Here is a 12086-nt window from a genome sequence, read left to right as displayed (position 1 = left end):
GCAGGACTCACTTCAGCCAGCTGCATTCACCCTCTCATGGACCTGCGTCCCCCCAGAGCACCTGGAATGACAGCCTGAGCCCAGGAATGCTGGTGACTTCTTAAAATTATGGTGCCTTTCCAGAACACATGTGATTCTGATGGAAAACTAACATGACAAGAGGTGCACACAGTAATAACCCAGTGAGGAGACATGGCTCTCAAGACATCTACAGACCCCAGATTAAATGAAATTTTGACAGAGAAAAATATGTATTGGCAACGTTTCTTGATCCACAATTCAAAGAGAAAATTGAAACCATATTTCCGTAAGAATCAGACACTGGAAAGAAGTTCTTAATAAACAAAAAGAGACAAGTCATGTAATTCACTCCCTTTTCCTCTTCCATTTGCTGGCCAGGACCAATTAAGAGTCCAGGAAAGAGGTTTTCGACTGAAAATTTGTACTTGAACCTGATAAAATCAACTTGGAAAGAAGTTTCTCAGCTGCAAGGCTGAATATTTATGTTGGAGATGTAAGGAACGTTCCACAACATTAAATAATTTGCAAAAGCAAAGCTACAGGGTTGAAGTCCTCTGGTCTGCAGCCTCCTCTGCACCTCACTGGTAGAAACACCATCTGAAGAATCCAGAGGAGAGGCCTGAGGGGGACTGCTCTCCTTGTTTGGTCAGGGTTTGTTCCAGGTTCCCTCCAGGAAGGGGCCAGTGACTTCTGGAGCCCTGTTCCCTCTGAGTTCCTGCCCGTGACCCAGCAGGTTAAATCCACCCGCACGGGGTGACTCAGGTATGGAGTGTTAGGAGACCTCTCTTCATTCAGGAGCCCTGCCTCGAGCTCAGAATTCTTTCCCCTGGATTTTCTGCTCCAATTGTTCCCAGGACATTGAGCTTTGGCATTGCGTTCTTTTGTCCATTCGAAAATTCTCATTGTTTCTCTTAAGCGAAAACTGAAGGAAAACAAAGTAAATAATAAAAAATCCGTAGGATCCCCCCACCCCACAGAAGATAACCTGGAGATGCTCTGGCACATGGAGAAGCGCTTTGTTTCTGCAAAGGTTCACGTCCAGACCCTGAGGAGCAGAGCAGCACCCTGGGGTGTCACCCCAGCCCTGGTGAGAAGCCAGAGCCCCCCAGACCCCTCCAGCCCAGGATCAGGTCCAGGAGGGACAGGGGAGCTGTGCTGGTGACGTGCAGAGGGGCAGGCACCGGCCCTCCTGCACAGCAGAGTGACATGAATTAGCGTGTGACAGTGACAGAAAATGGAAAAGAATGGCCCTGCAAATGCAGTTACAAGAGAAAAGCAAATTGATTTAGTGGACATATGAGTATTTTTGAGAGAGAAAGCAAGAGAGCTGCCTGACATATTCCAAGATACCCCACGATTGCCTCTCTTAAGGAGATGTCATTCAGATTTCCCTGAACTAGCCTTTAAATTAGTTCTATAAATAGCTCGGGCACTGGCAGTATTTACAGTGTGAGCATCAGGTGAGAAACTGCAGCGGCTGCTCCTCTCACCTTGCGCCTGCCCCGCTGGAGGTTAACTCTGATTTCCATGTTAATGCCGCCTCCATCCCAATGGCTGCCATTTGTCAAATTAACATTCATTTCAACAACCCAAAAGTGAGAGCTTTTAAACATTAATTCACAACTATGAGCTCTTCTCAGCACATTATTATGTTACTGTGATGAAACAAACGGCCTATGGAAAGATATAGATCCTGCTGGAAAGGCTGGCACTGCGGAGGGGGGACGAGGCCCCTTCTGGAGGCGGCACCAGAGTGGGTGAGGGCGGCAGCACCCACGGCCCGGTGCTGGCAGAGGTGGCACGGATGGAACCAGGAGCCCCCAGACCCACTGCCCGTGGCCCCTGCTCGAGCACGGAGCTCCCAAGGGCCGCTCGGGGCTGCGTGTCCCGCCCGGGTCCCTTAGGGATGTGGGGCTTTGGAGCCCCCAGCCCGGCTGGCAATGCCAGCTTGCCTCATCCCCTGCCCTCTCCTCCTGCATGGCATTCCCAGGAAAAGGCTTGCCAGGAACCCTCTCCCGCTGCTAAGCAAGAGATTATCATCTGAAAGATTTAAATCGGTGCTATTTTGAGCCTGCAATTATTCCAGCTCTCACCATGACTGATCAGTGTGCTGTCTCTGATTAACAAGACAAATTAGGGGAGGCCCTCGCTGCCCGGGGCTGCGGACAAAGGCAGGATGCGGTGCCAGCGCCCGTGGGACATCCCTGGGCATGTGCTGGTCCCAATTCCCGGGCGGCGAAGGCCTGGGGACGGCACTTCCCAAAAACTGCCGTGCCCAAAGGCCCAGGGGCCCAAGGGCCGGGCCCGGCAGCCCAAGCAGCCGGAGGGACCTGCCGGACACGGGGAACTCCGCTGCCCTTCGGCCGTGGGCACCGAGAGCCGTGCCCTCCTGTGCCCAGGGCCGGCACCACCTCCCCTCCTGTGGCACACCCCAGAGCCTCATCCCTCCCATCCTGTTTGCCAGAGGCTGCTCGGAGCTCCACGGCCATTCAGGGATGAGCTGAGCTGATGTGTCTCTTCCCCAGCGACCATCTCTGGTGACATGTGCCCACAGCGCTGCAGGACGGGATTTCCTCTCGCTTCTCACAACGGGAGGGACCAGAGGGGACCCTGTGCCCGAGGTGTGGGCGCTGGGCACCATGAAGGCAGGGCCGGGAGCCCAGGGCTGCGTCCATCCCACGCGGCTCCGGGGCCAGCGGTGCTGGCCCACATCTGCTTTCCTGATTTTCCTGAGGGTCTATCTCCCCAAATAAGCACAGACAGATACCCACAACTCAACTACATCTGGAATAATCCCCGGCTCCTAACCGAATCCAGAGCTGTAATTCAATCAAGATGCTCTGCTGACACTATGAACAGGAGAGCGGCGTGGAGCAGCAGTGTAAATGCCAGCAGAGCCGGCACTGAATTACAGCTGCGCTGCTGCACCAGACACGGCGTGCTCAGACACAGGGGAACAGAGTCCTCTTTGTTAAACTAATTATTTTAATACATAGAGGGAGAGGACAGAAAGGACCTGTTAAATATTTACCATTTCAGGCCTTTTCTTGCCGGACATTTTTTCACTGTTGATATAAGCTGCTCTGCGCCGCAGTTAAACCTGCCCATAAAAATGGAAAGGTTTGAAGTGTGCGTGACATATTTCAGGGGGACAGGGTGACTCCAGGGGCTGGTAATGAAGCCCAGAGCCTTTCACCTCTCTAGCACTGCTTTGAATCCAAACACCATTTCCATCTGCAGGTGGTTTAGCTGCATCCCTGTGACAAGCTGGGCTGTTCTCTGTCCTTGTGACCGAGTGCTCCTCTGGGGAGACCTGCAGAAGGTCATCCCCACTGGCACAGGCCTGGTTGTCCCTTCAGAGGGGTCAGGAGGGCAGGGAAGGGGCTCGAGCTCTCCCTCCCACTTTTGGGAGCCCCAGCAATCCCTCCTGGCACTGGAGAGGCCGTCCCGGGAGCAGCGGTGGAGGGTGGCAGCTCCAGTGGGTACCAGGCTGCTGTCCCAGGGGAGCCCATCAGCGGGACAGAGGAGCACTTGGAGAACCCATTGCAGTGGAACAGCTCTGCTGTGGGGCGGGCATGCGGCTCAGGCACCGCTGCCCCCGAGCCTGGCTGCAGCTCAGCTGCCCTGGAGCCTGGCACGGGCCAGGAGCTGCCTCGGGCAGGGGCAGGGGCAGGGGCAGGGCGGGCAGGTGACACCGGGGGACACCCGGGGCAAGTCCCGCTGGCACAGTGGCACTGCAGCCTCCGTGACCTGTCCTGGCGCTCCTCCACGGACCCTCTCCACCACGATCAGTGAAAAGCGCCTGCCTGGGATGGTGCTGCCAGTCCCATCCCTCTGTCCGTCCGTCTGTCTGTCCATCTGTCTGTCCGTCCGTCTGTCTGCTGCCAGCACCAGCCCCCTGTGCCCACCCCAGCAGGGAAAGGCTCCATCCTCAGCCCAGCGGGGCTGGAACTCAGCTGCCCCCGCCCAGGGCAGGGCTCCTCTGAGGAGCTCAAATTCTGCAGATCTCAGCAAAAACTGTGGGAAGAACTTAAATACGCAGCAAGCACTGATTTTCCATGTGGATGCATTGCCATTAGGCTTACCCATTAATTAGAATAATAGTAATTGTTATGATAATTATGATTATAGAGACTACTTCATATTTACTGAGGTTGGAAATGTCTAAACCAAGCCCTTGCACAAGCCGCATGCTTTTATCAAAGCCATTACTGTCTGAGATAACATTTTTAAATGCCAAATTTTCTATGAAAACATATATTTATATTGAGAAAATTAAATTTCAGCTTAAGGTTCTTATTATAAATAAAAGAAAATAAGTAAATAAAACAATAAATATTTAACTGAATGAAGCAGAAATTATATCCAATTATATTTTCTTTAAAACCCAATTTATCTGCCAATATTTTCTTTAAATGCTCATGTTACTTTTTCACTTACTAACAATAAATGCCTGGATGCATTTCAAAGTGGTGCCTTTTCTATTATTTCATTTCCTGGAGTCCTCGGCCTGAAAGGACATTAATAGCACACTATAAATAAAAAAAAAAGTTACTTAAGGATTTACAGCTGAGGATTTCTATGGAAACAAACCGGAGAGGGGAGTTTGCATCAGGGTGGGGGTGGGGGATGGAAACAAAGAGCTGAAAATGGGAACCAAACTTCAGCTGCCACGAGGCAGCCCCAGGTCCTCCTGCCTGAGCCGGGTCTGGGGTCACCAGGGTGGGGGCACAGGGTACCCCCAGAGCACCCCCAAGGCAGCCACCGGCTCCAGGTGCTGCTCTGGCACGGGAACACGGGGGCAGAGGGAGGGTTTGGGCTGCCAGGGGAAGCTGCTGCCAGACCCTGCCTGTGCCCAGGATGGGAGCTGCAGGAAAGCTGCAGGGATGATCCCACATATCAGGGCACTGCGGGGCACTGGGATGCCATGGGACACTGGGACACCATAGGACACTGGGATGTCTGGAGACGCCAGGACACCACAGGATGTTTTGGGACACTGGGACACCAGAGGACACTGGGATGTTTGGGGACACCAGGACACCACAGGATGCTTTGGGACACTGGCAGGCCAGCAGCCTGGGGTGTCTCCTTTCCCCCAGCTGCCTCTGCCCCGTGCTCAGCCACCCTCGGAGCACCTGAGCACCAGCCAGCGGAGGGGAAGGGCTCCATCACCACCTCTCACAAATGGCAAGCGGATTTCCCAGTGAGAGGAACCAAAATGACTTGCATAACATAGGAAACAATTCTACAATCAAAAAATCTTTCACTACTTAATAGGATTTTATAAATTGAATTATCTGTGTAAGCGCTGACAGTCCGAGCCGATCAATCAATTAAGGGATGCCGGGCTCGAGCCGGGACCCGCTTGGGGGAGGTGCTGCTGGCAGGACCCCCGGGCCCCTTCCCACCCCGGGGTCCCGCAGGGCCCTGCCAGGGCCTCCCCACCACGGCTGGGTCCTGCAGAGAGCCCAGCCTGACGTTCTGGGCACACCGGGGATCACGGCCCCATCCAGCTCCACGTGTGGGCAGCCAGAGGGCCCTGGGCACCGGCAGAGTCCCGGTGGCCTCTCTGTCACCGGCGTTTTGGTGGCTCTGTGGAGGCTCCTGCAATCCTCCTCTGCCTCTGGCACGCACTGATGCGAGGGTGCAGAGGGTTATTGATGGCGTGTAGGACCAGGTGTTCACAGACGAAAGGTTAGTTTATTAATCCTCTGGGAGACCTTATGAAAAACAAATTCAGGTAAACAACATATTTTTCTTGACTGCTTTCAAGATTTAAGGCAGGGATCCTGTTCTTGGAGTCTCTTCGATGCATTTCCATTGCACTCTGTTATTACATTCTTCAAAAAAGAGAGATTGCTTCTCGTGCCACGTTCTGGGAGAGAGAAACCTAATTGAATCTGCTGCCCATGTAGCTGGACAGCATCTCCTTCCCAGTTATGGATGGGCTGGAGAGTCTCTGAAGCACATGGGCAGGCAATGGAAAGGCATTGTTCTGCTGGGTGCCTGCAGTTCCATGCTGTGTCCCTTCCTGGGCCCACCAGCTCAGCTCCTGTGGTGCCCAGCCTTCCTGTCCCACACACATCCCCTCTGTGCCCAGAGCAGCTTTTGCTGCGGCTCTTTGTCCAGCCAAGGAGGGAGGAAATGTGTTTCCAGGTGAAGCTTTCTCTGTGCCCCCTCCAGGGAGGACCTGAGCTCGCTGGGGGCTCTCGGGGGTGGCACAGACACTTCCCAGCCCCTGCACCCCACAAGGCCCAGAAACACCTCCAGCCCTCCCAGCGCTGCCCCAGATGTGGCAGGACTAAGCCCCCAGCCTGGAGCCCACCACAGAGCCCCCCGAGAGGAGCCAGCTCCCAGGCGGCCGCCCTGGACCAGTGGGGACAAGTGGGGACCAGTGGGGCCAGTTTGAGGAGGAATGACACAGGGAGTGCCAGGCACTGTGCACTGCTTCGTGTAAGCTCTGAGCACGGTGCTCAGGAGAGAGAAATCCCTGTGCCCTGTCTGTGACCACTGGAACTTGATTAAGCACTGAACTTTAATTAATTGAGTAGCTTGGAGTAATAAGTCCTGCCGATTTGCTTTGCCCAACGCAGAGGTGAATAGTTAATCCCATTAAGTGTCAGGTGTGAGGGCCAGCCTGGCACGAGCCCCACCGTCGATCAGACGAGGCGCAGACCCCAGGGCCCCCCAGCCCCCCGCCCTGGCGTGTCCCGGACCCCTCCCCACAGCCCCGGAGCCCGACTGGAGCCGGGGGGCAGCGAAGCACCCCAAAGGTCGGCTCTCCATCCCCTCCCAAGGTCCCGAGGCAAGTCCCCTCAGCCCAGCGTGTGCTGCAGAGCCAGAGCAGAGGCCAGCCAGGGAAAAGTGCAGTGCAGAAAGAGCTCCCCACAGAAGGGGCTGCAGCAGCAGGGCGAGGCGTGCCCTGCCTGCGCTCCAGCCTGCCTCTCCTGCTCCTTCAATTGATTGGCACTTTCTATTTGAGGAAAAATGAGTTCTTAAAATTGAAATACAGGTTATTGTTATGGTAATACAGCAAGGCTGTGGCAGCAGAGATTTTAAGATACAAAAAAGGTTCGTTTGAATCAAGCAGCTGAGAGGTGAGTCTGTATAAAGTACTCAGGACTAATGAGTTCCGAGGGATCTGCGTATCGGGTCTGGACCCCTTAATGCTGCTGATTCAAGTGGTGGGTGCAGGTAATCACCAAGATAACCTGAGGCCTCTGGGATCATTACTGCTTTATCACATTTTGTATAAAATATTTTCGGCCTCATTTAGGATGTCAGCCTCTATCAAACGTTTCCTGGCGTTCAGAGCTGACGCAGCCCCGTGGCTCCAGCGTACCTGGAGCCCTCCCCATCCTCCCTGGCCCAGCACGCCTGGAACCTGACTGTTCCCTCCAGGCTGGTGTCCCTGGAACCCTCCTGTCCCACCGGGAGAGGCACTTGGGGCACCCCAGGCTCTCTGAGGGGGCCGCGGTGCTGAACGGGAGATTTGTGAATAATGTGAGAACAAAAGTATTGAGCTGCATTAGCAGGACATAGCAACTGATTCCCAACATCTGTTATTGCTTCCTCTCATCTGTACCTGAAATTAGCAATTTAGAGCCCATACCTTTATTTGGAAAATAATAGTACAGAATTATAAAAGTTTAATATGCTCTCAGTAAAATGAAAAATGAGCAGTTATGATATTGTCTAACACTTTCAAATGTGTTTATTAATTCATGTTTTAAATCATAAGTTTCATTCTGCAGGAGAGTCATACACAGCAATAAGCAAGTTTTAAAATATTAATGAATAAACAATATTTCTCTATTGAAATATAACATGCTTCTTTGAACAATGTACCAATGGTAATAAATCACAACCAGCAGAAAATTGCATTTCATATTTAATACAACTTGAACTCTGCCTTTTTATAAATGATATCTTTTTTGTTTAATTGGCGTCAGTTCAGATCTAGCAGATTGCTAATAAAATTCTGGATTTCCATACTTAATGACGCGTGCTCTTTATGCTGAATTTTACCACAAAAATGCAACCTTTTATTATAGGAATGGCAGGCGTTAATAGGTGATCTCCCACCACGGGCAGTGGCCCCGCCTGCAGTCCCGAAGGCTCCCCCGAGGCCGGGGATGGCTGTGCCACATTCCCCTGCCCCGAGGTGCACCCCAGCGAGCTGAGCGTGTGGGGGACTGGGGGGAGGAGGAGGAGGAGGAGAAGGAGAAGGAGAAGGAGAAGGAGAAGGAGAAGGAGAAGGAGAAGGAGAAGGAGAAGGAGAAGGAGAAGGAGAAGGAGAAGGAGAAGGAGAAGGAGAAGGAGAAGGAGAAGGAGAAGGAGAAGGAGAAGGAGAAGGAGAAGGAGAAGGAGAAGGAGAAGGAGAAGGAGAAGGAGAAGGAGAAGGAGAAGGAGAAGGAGAAGGAAGGAGAAGGAGGAGGAGGAGAAGGAGAAGGAAGGAGAAGGAGAAGGAGGAGGAGGAGGAGGAGGAGGAGGAGGAAGAGGGTCCGTTCCCCCACGGGGGTCCCTGGCTCGAAGATCTGGAGATGTTCTCATCGAGGGCACCCCTGGGTCCCCACCCACCCCAGAAACAGGGGCTCACCGAGGGGCTCTAGGCACTTCTCAGCACCCGCGTTAGCACTGCGGAGAGGAATGGAAGTAATTGGGTTTAATTAGCCTGTATAAACACGATCCTTAAATTCGTTGCCACATGAGGGTTTTGGCAGTCTCCAATAAATTAATCCTTTTTATTATATCAATGACAGGAAGATGATCAAATAGGCTTTGATATAGATTTGGGGATTTAGCACCTAGCAGTGTCTGACATGCCTGAACTTCCTCCTGCTGCTGCTGCTGGAGGCAAGGAGGAGGCAGCGAGCGGCGGAGCGGGCACAGCACGGGCACAGCCACGGGCACAGCCACGGGCACAGCCACGGGCACGGCCACGGGCACGCTCAGGAGGAAATCGCCTGCAGGATTCCGGGGCAAAGCTGGGTTCCAGAGGGCAGGGGGCCGAGAGGAGAGGGGGAGCAGGGGCACGCTGATGAGGCTGATGAGGCACTGCAATTAGCGCCTGGGGCTGAGCCCCGAGCCCCGGGGTTCTGCTGGCACTGCGGAGCCCTGGCACAGCCCTGGCACAGCCCTGCCAGCCCTCCACAGGCAGGGACGGTGTCCCAGGTACTGCTGGGGCAGCCCAGAGCTGCGGCTCGGCCCAGCAAGGATCCTAACGCCAGCTCCATCCTTCCACTGGCCCGGCTGCAGGAAGGAGCCAGCGGCTTTGTAACTCAGGGGAAACCAGTTGGGTGGCACACAGATGGCCGGGGGTGCCCGCAGAAGGTGAGGGGCCCCATGGCCCACCTGGGAAGGCCTGGAGACTGGTTCAGCTACTGAGCCGTCCCAGGCGTCCCTCATCCTCTCTGGGCACTAAGGCCCAGCACCTGATGCACACAAAACCTTCTCCAGCCCCTGCAACCAAGGAAAGGATCACTGGATGGGAATTCTAATCATATATTATATTACCATGTCATATTAGACTAATAAAATCCTAATATGATACAGGAATGGGGAGCATATCATAACTCCTCTGTGACTAATACAATGCAGGCAATAAATCACTCCAGGGCTTATCCTTAACAATTGTATCAGAGCTTTCTGTGTCACACTGATAACTCAGTCCCTCTGATCTAATGGTTCACTTTTCTTCACAGTCCATATGGCAGTGACATTAAAGCTAATGAAATAAAATAAAATTTGCCAATCTTTGAAGAATTCCATTCTTTAAAAAAGATGTATTTTATTAACACAAACTGGAAACATCTTCAGTTACTCACAGTTACTTTTATCACACTGGAAATGCACGGCACAGAGGCTGGCAATGGCATCGCCCCTCGGCTCGCCTGTGGCCAGGACACTGCTGCAGGATCTCAGGCGCTGCTCAGCCTCACACTCGTGGTGCCAAGCCAGCAGAGCTGCCCCAGCAACCCAGCCCCGCGGGGCACGAATCCTGCCATGCCCCAGGGGCTCCCCAGCTCTTCCCGTTCTGGGCTCAGCACCCCTCGAGCCTCCAAGCCCAGGTACCCGGGGAGCCGGGCACGGCAGGAGCTCACCGCCTGCCCCGCTGCCAGCAGGGAAGGTTTGCTGCTCTCGGGGGCTCTGGGGCTCTGCCACGGCTGCTCACAAACCACAGGCTCCGTGTCTCCCCAGCTGCAGGGCTCCCCAAGGCTCCTCCTGCAGGACACCCCGCAGCAGCAGCGGCGGTGACACGGTCCCACAGGCCCACGGTCCCCACGGTCCCACAGTCCCCACGGTCCCCACGGCACAGCAGGTCAGACGGAGCTGGGGCTGGTCCCAGAAGTGGCTGTCGAGCCGTGCCCAGGGGAGCAGTGTGGGTCTCTCCTGTCCCAGTGATGGATGCCTCAGCCAGGTCAGTGCTGAGCACAGGAGATGGCAAATCCTGGGACCTGCTGCAAATCCTGCTTGGTCCTGCTGTGCTCCACACGGGGTCTGAGGGCTGGCACCTCCCATGGCTGGTGGGCTCCGGCTGCAGGGGTCTTGTGTGCCAAAGCTCAAACGGGGTGCAGGGAATCAGATGGTGCTGCTGAGCTGGCAGGGTGGGAGGGCTGAGGGTCTCCTCCCCTCGTGTGAGCCGCTGCTCCTGGAGGCTCCGAGGGCCCTTCAGGGTGTAGCTACCGGGTGAAACACAATATACCATCAGCAGCTTGATCCTAGTACTGGTGCTGGCAGTAAACCTCCCTGATGCGTGATCAGGCCTCAAGGATAAGATGTTTATTATTTGCCATGGAACCACGTGGCTGCTCTCCAATGTAAGGAAAAGCCAAATTGCACTTGTAATTCAAAGGGACCCAAAGCCTTAATGCTGCAAAGCAGCAACTAATGATGCCCAGCGGGCGTGGGGCAAGCAAGGGCGGCCCAAAGGTTGTTGATGGCCTTCCTATGAACCTCCTCAGTGTGTGACAGGTCCTTGCCTGTGGCCAGCAGAGATGTGATCAAGATGAGGGACGTCTGAGTGTTCATTACGCTGCCTACTACGCCTCTGCTGACACACTTTACATTTAAAATATAAAATACCGTTTCCACTGAGCTGTAGCACGAACACTGAGCGTGTGGACTTGGGGAGCTCCATTAGCAAATGCAAATTGTTGGGTGCTTTGTCCTCAGCATGCAGAAGTCTTCGGCAGTCCACAGTCCCCACCTGCCCCAGCTCCCGTTAGCTGCTAACAAAGGCTTTGCAGTGCATGTCTAGCTATTTACTTGTTCATTTGAATGCACCACCTGTGGAAGAAGCAGCACTGTTCAATTCCAAACCTGATGGAGGTGAGCCTGCCCTGTGAACAGAGCAGCAGCGGTCACTGGTGCATGACAGCACGGGGTGCAGCGTTGCCACGGCCCGGGGGAGAGTGGGAGAGCAAAGGTATTTTACAAAATACCCTGATAAAACAATTGTTGAGAAAAGCTGAACCACAAGCGCATTGAATCATGCAAAGAACTGTCCAGCCCCCAAACCAACACCCGAAGGTTTGAAGAGCCGAAGGGAAGGGAAGGTGATGGCCCAGCAGCTCCTGAGAGCCCGGCAGGGGCTGGTGCTGGTGAGCGCTCGAACTCCTCCTGCCTAGCTGCACTAACCCAAGGAGGGAGTAGTTATATTTATCAAAGACCATTTGCTGCAAGTGATTAACGTTAATTTGATTTCCTGTGAGTCAATTTCCTTGAGATATGGTAAATAGGCTATTACCTGTTATTGACCTTTACTTTATTAAAAAGACTTAAAATTAGCATTTATATATATACGTCCTTCCAAAAAAGTTTTTTTAATAAAGAAAAATATTTTTATAATCGCATTAGACTTGCTAGCCGAGGCTATATCTCCAAAGTTAATGTTAAATAAAAATGGTAATTAAGAGTGAATATGATGATGGTTTTTAAACTCATCTAAAGGCCTGACCCCTTCCTTTACCTCCACTTGATTTGTGGCTCCCAGGCAGACCAGAGTAGCAGCGGAGGCAGGCGCTGGCAGGTGGAAGCCTTTGCCCAGGATGTGCCTCTCC

Source organism: Taeniopygia guttata, chromosome 17, assembly GCF_048771995.1.
Source record: "Taeniopygia guttata chromosome 17, bTaeGut7.mat, whole genome shotgun sequence".
NCBI classification, from domain to species: domain Eukaryota; kingdom Metazoa; phylum Chordata; class Aves; order Passeriformes; family Estrildidae; genus Taeniopygia; species Taeniopygia guttata.
Note: the sequence above shows the minus strand (reverse complement) of the source record.